At 58.4% G+C, this 17,369-nt stretch overlaps 1 long non-coding RNA gene across 2 annotated transcripts; it reads right to left on the reverse strand.

Annotated features, from left to right (window-relative positions):
* Positions 1-2,419: 2,419 nt before the first annotated feature.
* LOC123380961 lies at positions 2,420-15,243 on the reverse strand. Of its 2 annotated transcripts, none has more exons than XR_006587438.1 (3): positions 11,877-15,243; positions 11,024-11,175; positions 2,420-6,240 (listed from the first exon to the last, which is right to left on the reverse strand). It is a non-coding gene; the product is annotated as an uncharacterized LOC123380961 (long non-coding RNA). The 2 variants fall into 2 exon arrangements; XR_006587439.1 differs by having other exon boundaries at positions 12,459-15,241.
* Positions 15,244-17,369: the final 2,126 nt, after the last annotated feature.

The following is a 17,369-nucleotide window of genomic DNA, read 5'->3' on the forward strand; positions in this document are numbered from 1 at the left end:
TCTGCTGACCCCGAGCCTGAGGCCCTGTCACCCGAAGGGCGGTGAAATGCAGGTGACCGCAGAGTGGAGGGAGGACAGCACAGAAACGGGCTCTTGATCCCCACTTTTAAACTAAAATAGTTTTGTAGAATCTTATTTTAATACATACAAACGTTCAGCTAGGTATAAACCCCTCTTCCTTTTGTTCCTATATGACTTTAAAAAGAAAACACATTTATAAATTAAACACAAAATACAATAGCAACAGAATTCAAATTAAAAATATAAATTCAACATAGCAGATGATGCTGTTCTGCTGACGCTAAATCGCCCTGCAGTGACTCAGTCCGACTGTCTCCTCCACCGCCAACCCTCCCCCGTGTGGGCGCCACACAGCTCCCCTCGGGCAAGCACATCCCCAACACATGGAACATGTGCTGTGTTATGGGCCCTCGGGCTCACGGTCACGGGAGAACAGAGCTCACGGGCACCAAGCCCGCCTGGAGGGCGAGCCCTGAGTGATCAGAGCACATGCACGTGTGATGTGTGTCGGGGGGAGTACACTGTGTGCATGGGTGCACATGTGTTATGTGTGTGCACGTGTGGTGTGTGTGCACATGGTGTGTGTGTTCACATGGTGTGTGTGCATGTGGTGCGTGTGCACACGTTACATGTGTGCATGTGTCATGTGGGTGTACACCTGTGTTGTGAGCACATGTCATTGTATATGTATATGTTGTGTGTTGTCTGTGAACATGTGTGTGCATGTTATAATGTGTGTTGTGTGAGTGTGCAGTGTGTGCACATGTGTCGTGTGTGCATGTTATAAGGTGTATGTTACGTGTGATGTGTGCATTGTGTGGTGTATTGTGGTGTGGGTTGCAGTATATGCACATGTGTGTACATGTGCAACGTAGGTGGACACGTGGTGTGCATGTGCATGTGTGGTGTGGGTGCATGTGTGGTGTGAGTATGCAGTGTGTGCACGTGTTGTGTGTGTACATGTGTTGTGTGTGCACCTGTATTGTGTGCATGTCATGGTACGTGTATGTGTTTTGTGTGCATGTGAGTTGCATGCACATTGTATTGTGCACGTGTTGTGAGTGCACGTGTGTGTGCATGTTATGTGTGCGGTGTGAGTGTGCATGTGTGTACACGTGTGTTGTGTGTGCATATATGGTGTGTGCATGTTATAATATGTGCACCGTGTGTGTGTAGATGTGTGGTGTGAGTGTGCAGTGTGTGCACGTGTGTGGTGTGAATATCATGGTGTGGGCTGTATACGCACACGTGTTGTGTGTGCATGTGCAGTGTGGGTGGACACGTGTGGCGTGCGTGTGCAGGTGTGCTCACATTGGCATCAGCTGGGAAGCGATAATGCCTTAATCTGCCCACACTCAGGGACGCCCCTGCCCGCGTGTCATCGGAGCCAGCATGGGGCAGACACGTGCCAAACCCTGGAGAGAGGAGGAGGTGCACCCGAGAATTGCCCTTCCCCTCCTGCTTCCCCTTCCCCTTTCCTCTGGTACGCCTGGGGGGGAGGGGGTAGAGCTGTGCTGGAAACAGGGGCCCACGGGGAGGGGTCTCCAACCAGACAGAAACCCTGACAGCCACCGGGGCATTGTGGGGACATAACACTCACAGAGGGAGGGAACACAACGCAAATACCTCCTGACGGCACCGGGGGCTGAGCTGTGTCTGCTGCTCTGCTCAAGCTCGGGACATGCTAACTCACAGAGTTGTCCCCGTGCCTCGTGGAGTAGACACACACACCCACGCAGACACAGACACACGTATGCACGGACACATGCATGCACTCACACAGATGCACACGCAAACGCATGCACACACACATGCATTCACACACACAGACACACAGGCACACACACATGCACACAGAAACATGTACGTGCAGACACACACGTACACTTATACACACATGCACACACAGACACACATGCACTAACATACAGACACACATGTACATACCAACACACACCTGTACACCCGCGGACACACATGCACGCACATGTAGGCACATGCACCCGCGCATGCAAACACAGACACATGCATGCGCATAGAAACATGTACATACCGACACACGCATGCACTTATACACACCTGCACACACAGACACACATGTACTAACATACAGGCACACGTGTACACACCAACACATGCAAGCACCCACACACATGCTCATGCAGGCACACACATACACTCACACAGATGCAGAGAGATGCATGCTTGCACACAGACGCATATACACAGACACATGCATGAACTCATACACACGCATACACAAAACTCACCCATGCACATGCAGACACGTGTACACATGCATGCACTTATACACACCTGCACACAGATGCACACGGACATGCATTAACATACACACGTGAACACACCACCACACGCATGCACCCACACACACGCACACGCAGGCACACATATACACACACGTGCCCTTTTCCCAACACCCCTCCAATGAAGTCGTGCTGCACGTCGGTACTTCTCGTGTCCCTACGACAGAGGCCACGGTCTGCCCGCGTGGCCGCCAGCCGTGATGCAGCCCGACCCCCAGGGTGCCACAGGCCAGTGCGGCCGTCACAGGAGGGCCAGCGCACTCTGGAGCTGAGCGTCCCCCTGCCTGGCTCATTAGGGCTACGAGTCTCACCGAGCTCATTAGGGCAGCAGGTCTCACCGAGCTCGTGGGATGCGGGGACAGAGCCGTCCCCACAAAGAACAACTGTCACCAATCACTTTCCCCGCTCCCGCCCCCTGGGAAGGGGGCCCTCTCATAAATAAAAGAGCTGGCACTAGTCTCCAGACTGTTTTTATTATTGGCTTAATTTGTCTTCCCTGATACAGATATAAATATTTTATGTCCCGTCGCCTAGAGATTTGGTTATGACAATCGCTCCTGCTCCCTGCGCACCCACAGAAACACCTGAGCGGGGAAATCTGCCCCCCACCTAGCATGCCAGACCGCTGGCCACCTCTGCAGGACGAGGGCCTGGGTGAGGGACAGAGCCGTCAGGGGGCAGCTGTGAGAAGGTGACACAACACGGGGACCCTTACTCAACAACCTGTGCCACCCCTGAGGAGCCCGAACAATCCCATCCAATACCCTGCAAGTGTGGGCTCTAATTCTCGCTCAGGAGTTAAAATCGTCCTGACCTGTCAGGGCAGTGCCTTGGCGCTGCGAAGTCTCAAGGACATATGACGAGAGCCTACGGGCATTCATAAAAGACTTCCGGAGAGGCGCTGGAAATATGACTGTGTAAACAACTCTATAGCTTTTCTGTAGAGTAGCAATAATCAGTGAGGGGAAAATCCCAATACCTTCCATTCCAGCAGCAGAAGGTATACGTTTTTACAGGACTGAGAGACTTATTTGTAAGAAAGCTGTAAAACTTTACTGAGGCACACGAGGAAAAGGAGAGATATGCACGTGTACAAAACCATGTCCTACAGCGGTGCCCAGCCTGGTCCCCAGACCCTGTGAATGTGTCACCTTACACGGCAAAAGCGAATGATGGTGACCTGGGGGCACGGGCCTGGACTGTCTGTGGCTGACCTCATGACCAGGGTCCTCAGGACAGGGACGCAGGAGGGCCAGAGAGCAGGAGGGAGCTGGGCCCCGCCAGCTTGGCAGGGAGCGAGGGGCCACAACCCGGGGTGGGGGGTGTGGAAGGCAAGGGACCCGCTCCCTGGGGCCCCAGGAGGAACCAGCCCTGCCCACCGCTCAGGTCGACCTCCCAAACCCTAAGTTACTTCAAACCCCTACATTTGTAGTAATTTGTTATAGCAGCGACAGGGAAAAATATACGTTTTAAAGGAAAAGAAGGAAAAAGAAAAACACGTATAACTGAGTTTGTTCCAAAGTTATGTATAAGTTTAGCCTATTTCAGTCAAAATCCAAGCTAGTTTTCATGGAATATGACAGCGTAACTATACATCGTCCTAAATAAACGGGACGGTTACGAAGACTGACCCGTGAGAAGGGCCAGAAGGTGCTGGCACCCGTGTCACCAGCTGTGTGCACAGCGTGGCCGCCGCAGGACCTGGTGGCCGCCCCACCAAGACAAGCTTATCTGAGTGTCACGGCCGCATGCGTCACATGCTATTTGGCATAAGACAGATGCCATTTTTCCTGTGAAATCAGTGAAAATGTGAAAAAACAAAACTGTGCATTTGCTGGTGCACCGAGTCCTGAGGAAGTGGGGTCTGCGGCGCCTGAGACGGGGGCACTGCTGGCTTCCTCAGGGGGCCTCTGGCCGGTGAGCGGGGGTCAGGAGGCTGGGCTCCAGGACAGGGTCAGCAGCCCTGGAAGGCCCCGGAAGGCCCCACAACCTTGGGGCGGCCGAACTGGGGTCTGACGTGAGTGGGGCAGCGAGAGGGAGCGAGAAGGTCACGGTGACACCGGCATCCTTGTTTGCGGGTCTGGGTAGACAGAACCCAGTGCAGGGGTGGCCCAGGGCAAGCAGCGGCCCCCAGGGGACACGTGTGGGAGGTGGGCTGTGTGGCAGGTGGGTCTGGGAACTCTGTGCACCTGCCCAGAGGGGCTGCGGGGGAGGGGGGTGTGCAGGGAGCGTGGGGCCAGATGAGGCCGGACCGGCCTGTCACAGTGTCACCCTCACCCTCGGGGGGGCACAGGCCTGCCCGCCGCCTGCACCCACAGGACGTTTGAGCCTTTTCTGGGAGAAGATGGTGACCCTGCTCTTCAGCCTCAAGGGTTTAAGCAGACATGAAAGCAGCCTAATTACTTTTTAAAAATCCCGTTGATGCTTTTGTATTCAAACGTTACCCAGAGAGAGTGAGCTGGACCACTGCTATGCAAATGAGGCTGTGCCCCGGAAGGGAGGGCGCCGTCCTGGGCACCGACACCCTCCTCCCTGCTCACCCGCCTCCGCAGTCTCCAGTGGACACTTGAGAGCAGTGGAGGCCCCGGGGCTGGTTCGGTGGCACCGTCCCCGCGGGGGTTCACGGCTTGCACGACACCGCGGTCCCCGGAGCCCATCGGCTGTGCAGGCCCTGCTCTGAGGGCTCAACGGCCGGTGTCCCGTCACCCCCAGGCCACCGAGTCACGAACACCTGAGTCTCGGCCGCAGGTCGACCACCGCCCGCACCCGAGTGGCGGCCAGGCCAGAGCCTGGGATCCTGGCCACTATTCCACACACAAAGGACCCAACAGGGCCCTGCCCACGTGAGCCTCCTGCTGGACGCCCCGTGGCACACACACACCCCCACCTCGCTGCACCTGACAGGTGAGGGGACGGCCATTCCACAAGCACCCTGTGCAGCCTCTCAGCTGTCAGGGGTGTGGGACATCTGGCGGGACGCGTGGTGGCCTGCGGCGCTACGGGCTGGGGGTGGCGCTCCGCTGGCAGGTGGCCTCCAATCTCCTGCAGTCGGGCCGGATGCGCGGAAGCCTTTGTCTGTGTCCAGTAAGGAGCAGACACCCGGGCAACCGTACAGTCAGGGACGACACCAGAAGACATCTTGACTCACGTGTGAGGTGCAGGTGCCGAGGCAGAGGGAAGACACAGGAGCCGAGTGGCCCTGGGGGACGGGGGAAGTGGGGTGTGGCCACAGGAGCCGAGGAGCAAACACCCTTGGGGCAAACAGAGGCAACAAAAGCTGTCTCCTTCACTCTAAAAGCAGGACACACTCCAACCAAAATGGGCGGGGGCAGGGCCAGTCTCCCCACCCCAGGCCCAGTTGGCGCAACCCCAGGTCGAGGCTGGGACGAGGCGGCCTGGGCTTCCTTGTCCAGCACACAGGGCGTGTGTCCTGCCTTCGTGCTGTGAACGCGTAGCACGCCCCAACCAAGTACGAGGTTAGCTGTGGGCCTGTCACAAACGTTGTCATAAACGGCCCTTACCGGGCGAGGCACTTCCCTACCACTCATACGTCGTGGGATGGTTTCATCGTTAAAGGATGTCGGATTTTGTCAAGTGATTTTTCTCTTCAACTGAGAGGATCGTGTGGTTTTCTCCTTTACTCCATCCCTAGATGCACTGCAGGGACTGATTCTCCGATGTTAGCCAAGCCTTGTGCCTCTGAGACAAATCTCACTCGGTCGTGGTGAACAGTCCTTTTTCTCTGTCTCTCTACTCCGTTTGCTGCTGTTTTGCGGGTGAGTTTTGTGTTTACGTTCGTGGTAGGCATCGGTCTGTAGTTCTCCTGGAAGGCTCTGGCTTGGCCGCGGAGGTAAGACTGACGTCAGAGTCGGGCTAAGCTCCCTCTTCGATAGCTCTGGAAGAGTTTGTGAAGGATTTGCGTTAATTCTTCTCTAAGTATTTTTGTAGAATTCACCAGCGAATCCAGCTCCCATTTGGGGACGTACGTTAACTGCCCTCCTGCTGTCTTCCCTTGTCATAGGTCTATTTTCACTTTCATTATCTTTTTGAGTCAGTTTTGGTCTAGCTCTTCCCAGGAATTTGTCCATTTCCTCTAAGTTGCATAACTCATTGGCACACAACTGCTCAAAATATTCCCTTTTAATCCTTTTTATTTCTGTAAGGTTGGTAGCATCGCCCCCTCTTTCATTCCTGATGTTAGCAATCTCAGTCTTCAGTGTCTGTTTTGTCAGCTTTGCTGGTGTTTACAAAGAACCAATTTGGGGTTTTGTCTATTTTCCTCTACCATTTTTTCTATTCTACGTTGTATTTACTTCCACTCTTATCAGAATTATCTCTTCCCTTCAGCTTGCTCTACGTTTAGTTTGCTCTCCTTACTTTCTGAAGGTGGAAGCTGAGGTTATTAACTGGAAATCTTCTCTAACGTTTGCGTTCATGGCCACAGACTTCCCTCTGAGCACTACATAAGTTGCACCCAGTAGGTTTATGTACATTAATGTTTTCATTTCCACTCATCTCAAAGTATTTCCTAACCTCCTTGCAGTGTCTTCTTTGGCCCAGTGGCTACTTAAGACTGTGTTGTGGAATGTGCGTGTACTTGTGGTTTCCCAAATTCCCTTCCGCTGCTGATTTCTAGTCCTGTCCCAATATCATCAGAGAAGATACTCTGTGTGATTGCAGATTCTTCAGCACATGCTGACTTACCCTGGCCCAAACGTATGGGCCACCCAGGACAACGTCCCATGCGTCCTGCTGCCAGCTGGAGCGTCCCGAGGTGGCCTCCCGGGTCCAGCTCACAGATGGCATTGTTTGCCCCTTCTCTTTCCTTCTGTACCTTCTGTCTAGTTTTCTGTCCACTACTGAAAGTGTGGCACTCGAGTCCCCACCTGTTGTTTATTGATTGTCTCTCTCCCTTCGTTTCTAAGTTCAGGATGAGCTCGTCTCAAGATCCTTAACTACGTCCGCAAATAAGGTCCTTATTCCAAATTAAGGTCACGTTCACAGATTCCCGGGTACCCGGTGGGCATACCTCTGGGGCGGGCAGTATTCCACCCATTCCGCAGGGACGACGAGCTAACCGCGCAAAAAGCCAGGATCTCGCCTGTCGTGCAGCTCTGGTTGACGACAGGAGCCCCTCGCGGCTCTCCTGACTGCGTGTCTCGGCTCCACCCACCAGAGCCCTGGCAACAGGAGGCCTGCAAGGGATGCTTCCTTCTGTGTTTGTGTGCTGGTACACGCTCTCACCTGAGCTGTTGGTCAGGTACAACGCCGGGCCGGGGGACCTATCTGCGGCCTCAGGGCCGCCACCTTCAACACTGGAGCGATGACAGTCCCCCCTATTAGGCAACACTGACCCCTGCCCTTGCCCACCAGGTGAGGACCAGCTTTTCCAGCGGGCCAGGGGACCCGCTGGGCCCTGGCAGGCACTTCTGTGAACACTGGGGGATCACATCCAGGGAACTTTGGGGAAGAAAGCTTCTTTGGAAGTTTCCCCTTTCCTGGTCTCACCCTCCAAAGGCTTAGCCATCAGCACTAAGGGTGGAGGAGTCCCAGAGATCGGGGGCTTGCCCAGAGCCCCTGCCCCCATCACGGTGCAGCCGTATCTCCCTGAGAGCACAATGGGGGTGCGGCCGCCCAGCTCACGCCGGCAATACCGGGCCGGAACCACCAGACCCTCCCGCCACGCGGCCGCCTGCCCTCCCCGTGCTCCCGCTGGCAGACATGACAGCCAGCCATGGGAAATGGCCAGATTTGACTTCCTCTCTCACCGCGGTTTCCATTCCAGTTTCCATGGAAACCGCCATCTGAATGTGGGCCAGGAAGGGGGAGCGAGCAGCTTTAAAATGATGATAGTTGAAAAACTTTCATGGGCCTGTGTTTCCTGCTACTGGGGTTTCCATGGAAACTCAGACCAAAGACGGAGCCGGATGGAGAAGGCGCTGGGTGTCTTCCACCATGGTGACTGGCGGCTCCCGGGGGCAACCGTCCGCCCCTCCCAAGGGTGCGGGAGCACGCTCCCAGATCCCGACGGGCCACGTTCCTCCAGGGGGTGGGGACACCACAAGGGAGCAAGGGAAAGGGGGTGGTCGCCTGCCATCCTGAAACAGGACCCGAGACACCATTCTCCACCCAGGACCATGGCCCGCACCCCGATCTACACACACCCCTGAGGGACAAGCAAGGTGGGGGGCAGTGGGCCTGGGAGCCCCCCTTCCCCTGATCTGCCTCTCACATGCAGCACATACACACCCTCTCACACACAGCACATACGTGCACACACGTGTGCACACACACCTCAGCATCCATGTGCTTGCACACTTGCTCTCTGCTGGGCTTGGCGTCGACCTCCTAACAGTCATCTGTGCCCGCACCCCTCCCCTTTGCAGTCGCCGAGGGGCCAGAGGCTGGAAGCTGAGGGCCGGGGCAGGGGCAAGCCCGCCAGGCTGGGGAGGACACCGTGTCAGCAGCGCCCGACCTGTGAGTCTCACCCTGACAGGGACTCTCACTGTCCCCGAGCCCTTGTCCAGAACCATCCCCTGGGGGCCGCGGACTCGGTATCTGGGCAGCCGCAGAACATGGCCCACGACTGCAGCCCCCGGGGACACCGTGGCCTCTGCAGCCTTGGTTCCTCTGGCCGGTGGCCAGCGTGCCGGCCCTGGGGTGACACCCGCGGAGGCAGAAGGGCCCGGCAGCCCTGCCCTGGCCTGAGGGGAAGGGCTCTGAGCTCCGTCCCCCAGCAGCCTGCTGAGCCCTCCTTCCTCTTCCTTTAAACAGGACTCAGGGTGCCCGCTGACTCGTCTCCCCCTTTACCGAGGTCCCCATCCTGGAAGCTCCTTCCCTTCAAAGCCCTGGGGCCCTTTGCTGCTCTCAGTGCCCCCGCCCCTGCCCGACGACAGTCCCTCGCGGAGGACAGGATGCATTCACGAGGCCGTGGACACACCTCACCGGCTCACGCTGGGTGCGCCTCGCCAGGTCTCAGACAACCCACAGACCCCGCGTGAGGAGACGCAGCAGGGGGTGGACCGAGGCCAGGCCCCCCGCCCGGCCACCGTGCGGGACACACACCGGCCTCCACGGCCCGTGCCCCGAGAGTTTCGTGTAAGGAGACGGCCGGAACCCGCCAGACACGCGTTGGGCCCGGAAAAGGCCAGTGAGAGCCGAGTTCGAGGGGCCACAGCCGGGGCCGCGACGCCTCCCCGCACCATTCCAGCTCCCCAGAGTCAGAAAGGAGACACGGAGACCATGGCTCCCAGACACGAGGCATCAACGTGAGCCTAGGAGGAGCCCAAAAGACATACAGACGTCAGCCAGCCTGCATGGCGGCGCCCCCAGCTCTGACCGCTCGTGTCCCATGGACGAATCACCCACACCTCGCCTGCCGCCCACACAGCTGGAGCAGGTGCCGGGCGCAGGGTGTTCACCGAGGGTGCCAGGCAGACGGCAGAGGCGGGGTCCCCGTGCCCACGATCGTAGATTGAGGGGCGGTGTGACCGCGTCCGGCGAGTGCTCAGTGGTCATTCTGCGGCCAACGGTCGACGAAGCTTGGGGTTCCGGGGAGGCTTGAGGGACAGACACCTCCACAGGCCCACATCAGAGGAGGCGCCCTGGGAGAAGTTACAGCCATGGCGAGACCCGACCCACAAAAACGCTCATCCCAGACGGCCGTGGTGTCAGCCCCGGACCACCGCCTAGGCAGGGGCCTGGAGGCGGACACAGCGGTGAGGGGACAGTGAGTGCGGACGCAGCAGGCAGGTGCCCCTCAGTGTCACGAGGACAGAGGGAGAGCCTTCGGCCGGGGTGGGGACACTGCGGGATACGTGCTCTCAGGTCACTGTGGCTGCAGTGCAAAGGGTCCCGGAGGATGTGTGGTCGTGCGGCTGGGCCTCGAGGGGCTTTTCTCCCCCCTGCACCGGGTCTTGAACCCCGGGTACCCCCCTCAGCCATCGTGTCCCCCCGCCCAGAGCCGCAGGGGACAGCTTGGAAGTTAAGGCCCCTTTACTGCAGAGAGGTGAGGAGGGGAGGACAGAAGAGGGAGCAGCCCGGAGAGGGCACCGTGTGTGGGGGTGTCCCTGCAGCCCCACCTGTCTGACCCCAGAGCTCACGCTCTTAACCTCTGAACTTGGGCCTGGTGATATGGGGAGAGCGAAGCAAAGGAAGATACCAAACAACCGTCACTGATTTGGAAACTCTGCCAAGAGCTGGCCCTGCCCCACATGGCCCGGCCTGGAGCTGTCCTCCGGGAAGAGGCAGGCGCCTCCTACCCCTCGCTCCGGGGCTCCCCCAGCTCAGAGGGAAGGAGGGCAGCAAACATCTGTGGGGGGGGGGCGGTCCACCATGGGGTGAGGAGAGAGGGACCGTGGGCCGGCATTCCACAAAAAGTAGGTCCCTGTGTCCCCCCGGCCCCCCAAGGTGGTCTGGGTGGACGTCTTACAGCTAAGGAAACAGACAGTGTCCTCAGCGTGCCCTGCACTCTGAGTGGGACGCAGCCTCGTCCTCCGTCCACCTCCCTTTTGCGGGCGAGCCGCTGCTTCTGAGCGTGGGCCTTGCTCACCAGCCCCTGGCACCACCAAAACAGGTGAACAGACCCCCCCAGAAGGCTGCCCTGGCTGAAGGAGCTCATCAGAAGAGGGGGTGTGTTTTAGAGCTGGAGAACAGGGCCAAAGAAAATCGCTTCTCACCAAACACAGTTGAAACGTTCTCACGGCCAGGCTGCTAACGAGGTTTAGTCCCTCAGGGATCCAAACTGCAGACTCGGTGCCTATCATTTTCGACAAGCACGGCTCGGCACGTGTCTTCCTTCTGACTATGCGGGTGGCCCACAGGGCGGCCCCTTGGAAGTAAAGCACTGATGCCAGAGAGGAGGCCAGCGGAGCAGGAGCCCCGGGAGTGCTGGGGGACCCAGGGGCCGGGACCAGGGGCCCTGGAGCTGCGGTCCATCCGGAGGCCCGGCCCCCCTGGGCTGCGAAAGCCGGGGAAGCCAACGGGGCAGGAGCTTGGGGCTCGTCCAGGCTGAGTCTGGGAGAAGGTAGGGACTGAGCCAGCCGCGATTTAGCACAAGCTGGCTGCTAGAGCCTTCCCCCCCCCCCCCGATTTCCAGGGCTCCACAGTAAGCTCTGGGTCCACCCGGCCACCCACCCTGTCTGTCGGGGCAGAGCTGTGATTAGCGCAATCACAGCACCATGGGACAGAAAATGCCCCAGAGTAGGGAGTGTCCTGAGGGCAGGTGTGGGGGCAGATTTTCTCTTTCAGGGACCTAGATATTAATGAAACCTCTCAGGAGACGGTCACAAGGACAGACTCCAGAGGACGTGTGGGGCGGGGCTGAGTGCACCTGCCCCCGAAGCCTGGCCCCCGCAGGTGCAGCCACCGCCCTCCCCCAGCACTTCCTGGGGCCCAACCCACCCCCAGCGAGCATGACGCACAAACACGATGCACAAACACAGTGCATGACGCAGCAGTTAGAGCACTTAGTGAGGACTAACTCAGCCCCACGCACACGCGGGGGACAAGTCTAACCCGAACATCACTCACAGTGCGTCAGCGCCATCCACGTGCTATGACTGCCCTGTGCCCGACTGTCCTGGCCAGGGCCTGGGGATGGCCGTGGGCAGGCCCGGGGCACTTGGGAGTGTCCGCTGACCCTCTCCAGGCCGTGCAGGTGATAAGCAGGTGGTCAGTGGAGGTCACACCCAGACAGCTGGGCCCCAGAGCAGGTACATGCTCACACAGACACACACACAGTCGCACACACGACTCAGACACTGGCCCCCCGCTGACTCCTAGCCCAGGGCAGCCACCGGGTGGGCAGAGTCCCCGCAGCAGGCACGGCTTCCATCAGACACTTGGCCCCCTCCCCAGAAACCAGGGTACAGGCACCCACACGGCTTCCTGGGGTGGCAGATTTGGAGCAAGGCCCCCGGGAAGGGGCCTCCGCAGGGCCAAGCCACCTGACACCCGGAACCAGCCGCAGCACTGTGCCTCGCTGGGACTCAGGGGTGCTGACCAGCCGAGCCGGGGTCAGCAGGCTGGCGGGGAAGGAGCCGGCCCAGGCCTCGGGGTGTATGCGTCCCGGGGATGGGGTCCAAGCAGGCCGGGTGGCCATGAGCCGCTCACCAGCACTGCAACAGGTCTAAGGGCCAAGGACTCGGCCGGGAGGCCAGCAATGCTTCTGTGTCCCCATCAGCAATTCCTGCCCACCGGCCTCGGGGTGGCCGGGACCTCTCACCGGCCCGCCTGGCGCTCCAGGACAGGCAGGACAGCCCCGTGATGGTCTCGGCAGGCCCCGACGGCGACCCCAAGCCGTCGCTGGGCCTCGGCCCCGGGAGAGGGCAGGGAGCAGGTGGAGACCCCCGGAGGCCGGTGCGGGGGACGGGGAGGGGAGGGGCGGGGCCCCCGGCTCTGGGAGGACGGGAGGGGGACGCCCCAAAAGTTGGCGCCGCCTCCTCGGAACTCACCGCGCGTGACCAGCAGGCCTGCCCCCGCCGGAAGCCAGCGTCCCGGAAGCCGCCGTCCCGGAAGCGACGTGCCAGCCGCTCTCCCTGCGCCGTCGGGGAGCCGAGCCCCACAGCCCCTGAACCCCTGTCCCTCAGATCAGATTCCCTTCCACCCAGCACGCGGGGCCAGGGGCCCGGGAAGAAGGACGCGGCCGCTGGGGCCCCCCCGGGGGCAGCAGAGGCGAACCGCTGTGCGCCGTGACCGCCAGGCCCCGGGGGTCGGGGGGGTCGGCGGGGAAGCCCGACTCAGCCGCGAGGGAGCAGGACTCGGGCCTCTGCTCGGGCAGGCCATCTCGCTGCTCTTCCTCCTGGACAGTGACAGCAGGCTCACGAGCCCGCGGGTGGGGGAGGCATCTGTCCCTGCGGAGGGCGGAGGAGCCGGGGCGGGCCCCTGCCGCCACCCTGACGACTGAGCGTCTGCCACTGAGGGCCGGCCCCTCGCCCCGTGGGACCCAGGCCGCCAGAACCAGCCCGTGCGCCCCAGCCTTGCCAGCAAGACCGTCGGTTCCAGAGCGCTGGCCTGTCCGCAGCCCAGGTCACCCGCGTTCACTCAGGACGCCAGGACGGCTGGGTTCCAGGGGGGGCCTTGGTATTATAACCACGCTCCATGATGGCACAAGCTTGGTCCTTTATCTCCAGAGCCCCCTCTGTCTGTGTGTCTGTCTCTGAGCCTGTCGCCAGGAAGCCTGGGCCACTCTGGCTCTGACCCCGGTGACTGCGGGAACAACACCCGGCAGGCCCCCGCTGAGACGCCATTGCGAGGCGGATGGGTGACAAGGCGCAGCGGGAACGTTCAGGTCCCCGCCTACTAGTTGGGAGGACTCCTTCATTCCTACCCCAAGCCCCGCGAGATGCCCTTCGAGTAAATGGCGTGTCCTTTCTACAAGTCCCTACCCTTGCCGTAGCTCCTTCACAGTCCTCACCGGTGTAACCGAAGAGGCCGACCAGCCCACGCCGCCAGGAGGCCACGGTGCCCGGTGCCCAGAGAGCACAGCGCCTCCCCAGACGGGCGCCCGGCCTCCTCCCCAGACATGCTGTGTGTCTGTCCGCACCGCGGAAACAATCCAGAGAAGAGGTGTGGACACCCTGAATGTCTTTCCAGATACTTATTCCTTAAGTTATACAAAATGGGGAAAACAGCGTCTTCCAGTATTTAACAGTTTTCTGAAATAATTACCCAGTTCTGTGGAAATACCAGGGTTTCTGGCCGCCTGGGCCGCCGCGGCTGGGAGGCAGGACAAGAGGCAGATCAGCCGCCTCCACCCTTTGGCCCTGACCTCTGACCTCACACTCAAAGGCCTGGGGGTGTGGAGCCCGGGACAGGGTGACACTGAAGGTGGCAAGGTCCCCTCCCCCATGCCGTGTCTTTTCCTGCCGCATTCAACTCCACCGGGGGCCCTGAGCTGCTTAGACTCGGGAGGATGGCCCCAAACAAGCCTGAACAGGGATCAAGGCCACACAAAGGTGTCTGTCAACAGCAGATGGCTGAGCCGTGGTCACTCCCACCCTGCTCGTGGGGCTGTGGTTCCTGGGAGCAAAGCCTCCTGTACGAGCGACCAGGGATGCGCCCCCCCAAGGGACCTATGGACTTGGGTGGGGCCAGAGGCTCCACCCTGTCACTGGGAAGCACGAGAAGCAGGTGACAGAATCAGTGCTGGGGTGGAGCCGTGTCACCTGCTCCTAGGCCGCATGGCCAAGGTCTGGGTGGTGGGGGGCTCAGAACACAGGTGCCGGGGACATGCTGGCCGATGGGCCCCCAGCACGCAGGGCCAGGGGACCTTCAGCACAGGGATGGGGGGCAGGACTCAGGGGGCAGGGCTGGCAGCAGAAGGGCCACGCGTGGGTGTCCTTAGATGCTCTCCTGGGCAGATTCTCTCTGATCATGGCTGACTGAGAAGGACATGAGAACCTGGTGAGGAGTTCGAAGTTTATCTTAAGGACAGAGGTCAGCAGACCATGGCCTTGGGGTCAGATCCAGAGGTCAACAGATCACAGCCTTCGGGTCAGATCCAAAGGCTAGCAGATCACGGCCTCTTTCTGGATGGCTACCAAGCTAAGAATAGTTTTTATACTTTGAGTAGTTGAAACACAACGAGGAATAATATTTCCTGATACGTGAAAATTATACAGAACCCAAATTTCAGCGTGATAGATAAAGCCTCATCGGTTCAGGCCGCGCTTCTCTGGTTCCGCACTGACCGGGCTGTGTCCACGTCAGAATCAAGCAGTCGGCAGCAGAGATTACAGGGCCCTTGCAGCTAAACTATTTATCCTCTGGAACTTTAAAGAAAAGGCTTATCGACCTCTGCTGAAAGTGATCAGAAGCCATTAAAGATTTCTCACCTAGGGGCGCCTGGGTGGCTCAGTGGGTTGGGCGTCCGACTTCAGCTCAGGTCATGATCTCACGGTTTCTGGGTCCAAGTCCTGCGTCGGGCTCTGTGCTGACAGCTCACAGCGTGGAGCCTGCTTCAGATTCTGTGTCTCCCTCCCTCTCTGCCCCTGCCCCTGCTCATGCTCTGTCTCTCTCTGTCTCTCAAAAATAAATAAATGTTAAAAAAGACAAATTGAAAAAAAAAAAAAAAAAGATTTGTCACCTAAGAAAGGCCCAGAATAAAACAGTGATACGGCCCACGGGTCCGCGGACAAAGACTGTCCATCTGCCACCTCTTGAGGGGAATGATTTGTGCCAGGGCAGGACGGCACAGGGAAGCAAGTGGGACCAAACCGGCTGAGCGTGCAAACCTTTATTTCCACGCACGCAATCACGTCTCTTGTCGTGGCTCACGGGCGGGCGGCCTCACTGTCTGCAAGCACGTTGCCCCAGAATCTCACCGGGACGTAGATGCGTTGACCCCTTGCACAGGCGTCACATGTGCCCTCGGGCCAAGACTCCGCACCCTGCCTGGAGTGAGTGGGCAGGACCAACGGACCTAAACCCCGACGGAGGCGCTGAAGGGCTCGCCCTGCTGGACTCGCTGACCTCAAGCCGCATCAGGGCTGGCAGGGTCTGAACAATCCTTAGAACCATCTGGTGATCTTGAACTCCATTCAGTTCACCAATGAAAAATAATTTCTAACATCCAATTAGACCCTCTGGTGTCGATTTTGATAATAATATCTGAAGTATTAAGTAACCACCCGCAGAATATTGCAAACGCCCACAGTCCCTAGGGGTAGAGTCAGCCTACACGTGTCACAATTTTCATGCCTCACACTGTTAAAGCAGGTCGGCACGCGGAGAGCGATGCCTCCTCATTCTCGGCGCTGGGAAGGGCTCCACGCACAGACGTGCACCGGGACCCCGAGATCCTGCCACGAGCCCAGAGCACCAGCGGCAGCGGCTACGTCTGGGTCCCTTTCCCTAGAGGCTGGAAGGGACTTCCTCCTCCAAAGACACTGTGACAGCAAGGACAAGACAAGCATTTAATGTATCTGATGCAAGAAAGAAAGGCAAGACGCACGAGGCGGGTGTCCCGTGAACAGGGGCTGAGCCTTCGCATGACATCACCACCGGCACCACCAGCACCTACGCTTGAGCTGGAGGAGTGATCAGCCCGTCCTTCCTCTCTCCTGCCTGTCGTGTGATCAACGCCTCCCGCCAGCCGGTGCCTCCGCAGAAGCAGGCGGACAGGATGTACAGAGATACAAAAGAGAAGATTCCTTCTAGGAACTGGCTCACGCGGTTAGAGAGGCCAAGCAGCCCCAGGGTCTGCCGTCCACCAGCAGGACCCCCAGGAAAGCTGGTGGTGGGATTCGGTCCGAGTCCAAAGTCCTGAGAAGCAGGGACTCCGACGTCCAAAGGCAGGAGAAGCTGGACGTCCCAGGCGAAGAAGAGAGAGTAAAGCAGCCCTTCCTCGGCCTTTTTGTTCTATTTGGGCCTTCACCAGATTAGATGAGGCCCGCCCAACTATAAAGGTGGCCGACCTTTATAGTTACTGAATCACGTGCGAATCTCAAGAAACACCCTCACAGATACACCCGGGAGTAACATTTGATCGGCTCTCTGGGCGTCCCTGAGCCCAGTCAAGTTGACACATAAAACTCACCATCAGAATGGCAATGCTAAGTGACGCAGTACAGGCTCTAATTACAAGCACTTGTTGAACTATTTGGATGACATTTATTTGAGGCGTGTGATAAATTACACCCCCCCCCCACACACACACACACAACATTCTCATCCAAATATGTTTAGAAGATAAAATTTTTGTATAAAGGGAAAATTATTACTGTCATAAAATTATAAAAAAAACACATCAGAGATTTTGTCAAACTAATTAGCTACTGAAGAAACCAGTAAAATACTACTTGGTAAAAGGATTAACACACATACACGCTGCAATCAGGAATTCTGAAATGAGTTTATAAGTAAGTAAACACTGGTCCGTATCCGGCCAGTTGTATTCCCCCAGACACAATTTATTTGCAATTCTATGGGCATTACTCTAAGTTTGTACAACTCAGGGTTGTAAAATAGCCCACAGACAAGGAAGGACGTTGGCCCCTGTGCAGTCAGGCCAGACAGGTGTCC

The sequence above is a fragment of the Felis catus genome, chromosome D2 (genome assembly GCF_018350175.1).
Source record: "Felis catus isolate Fca126 chromosome D2, F.catus_Fca126_mat1.0, whole genome shotgun sequence".
In the NCBI taxonomy this organism is placed as follows: domain Eukaryota; kingdom Metazoa; phylum Chordata; class Mammalia; order Carnivora; family Felidae; genus Felis; species Felis catus.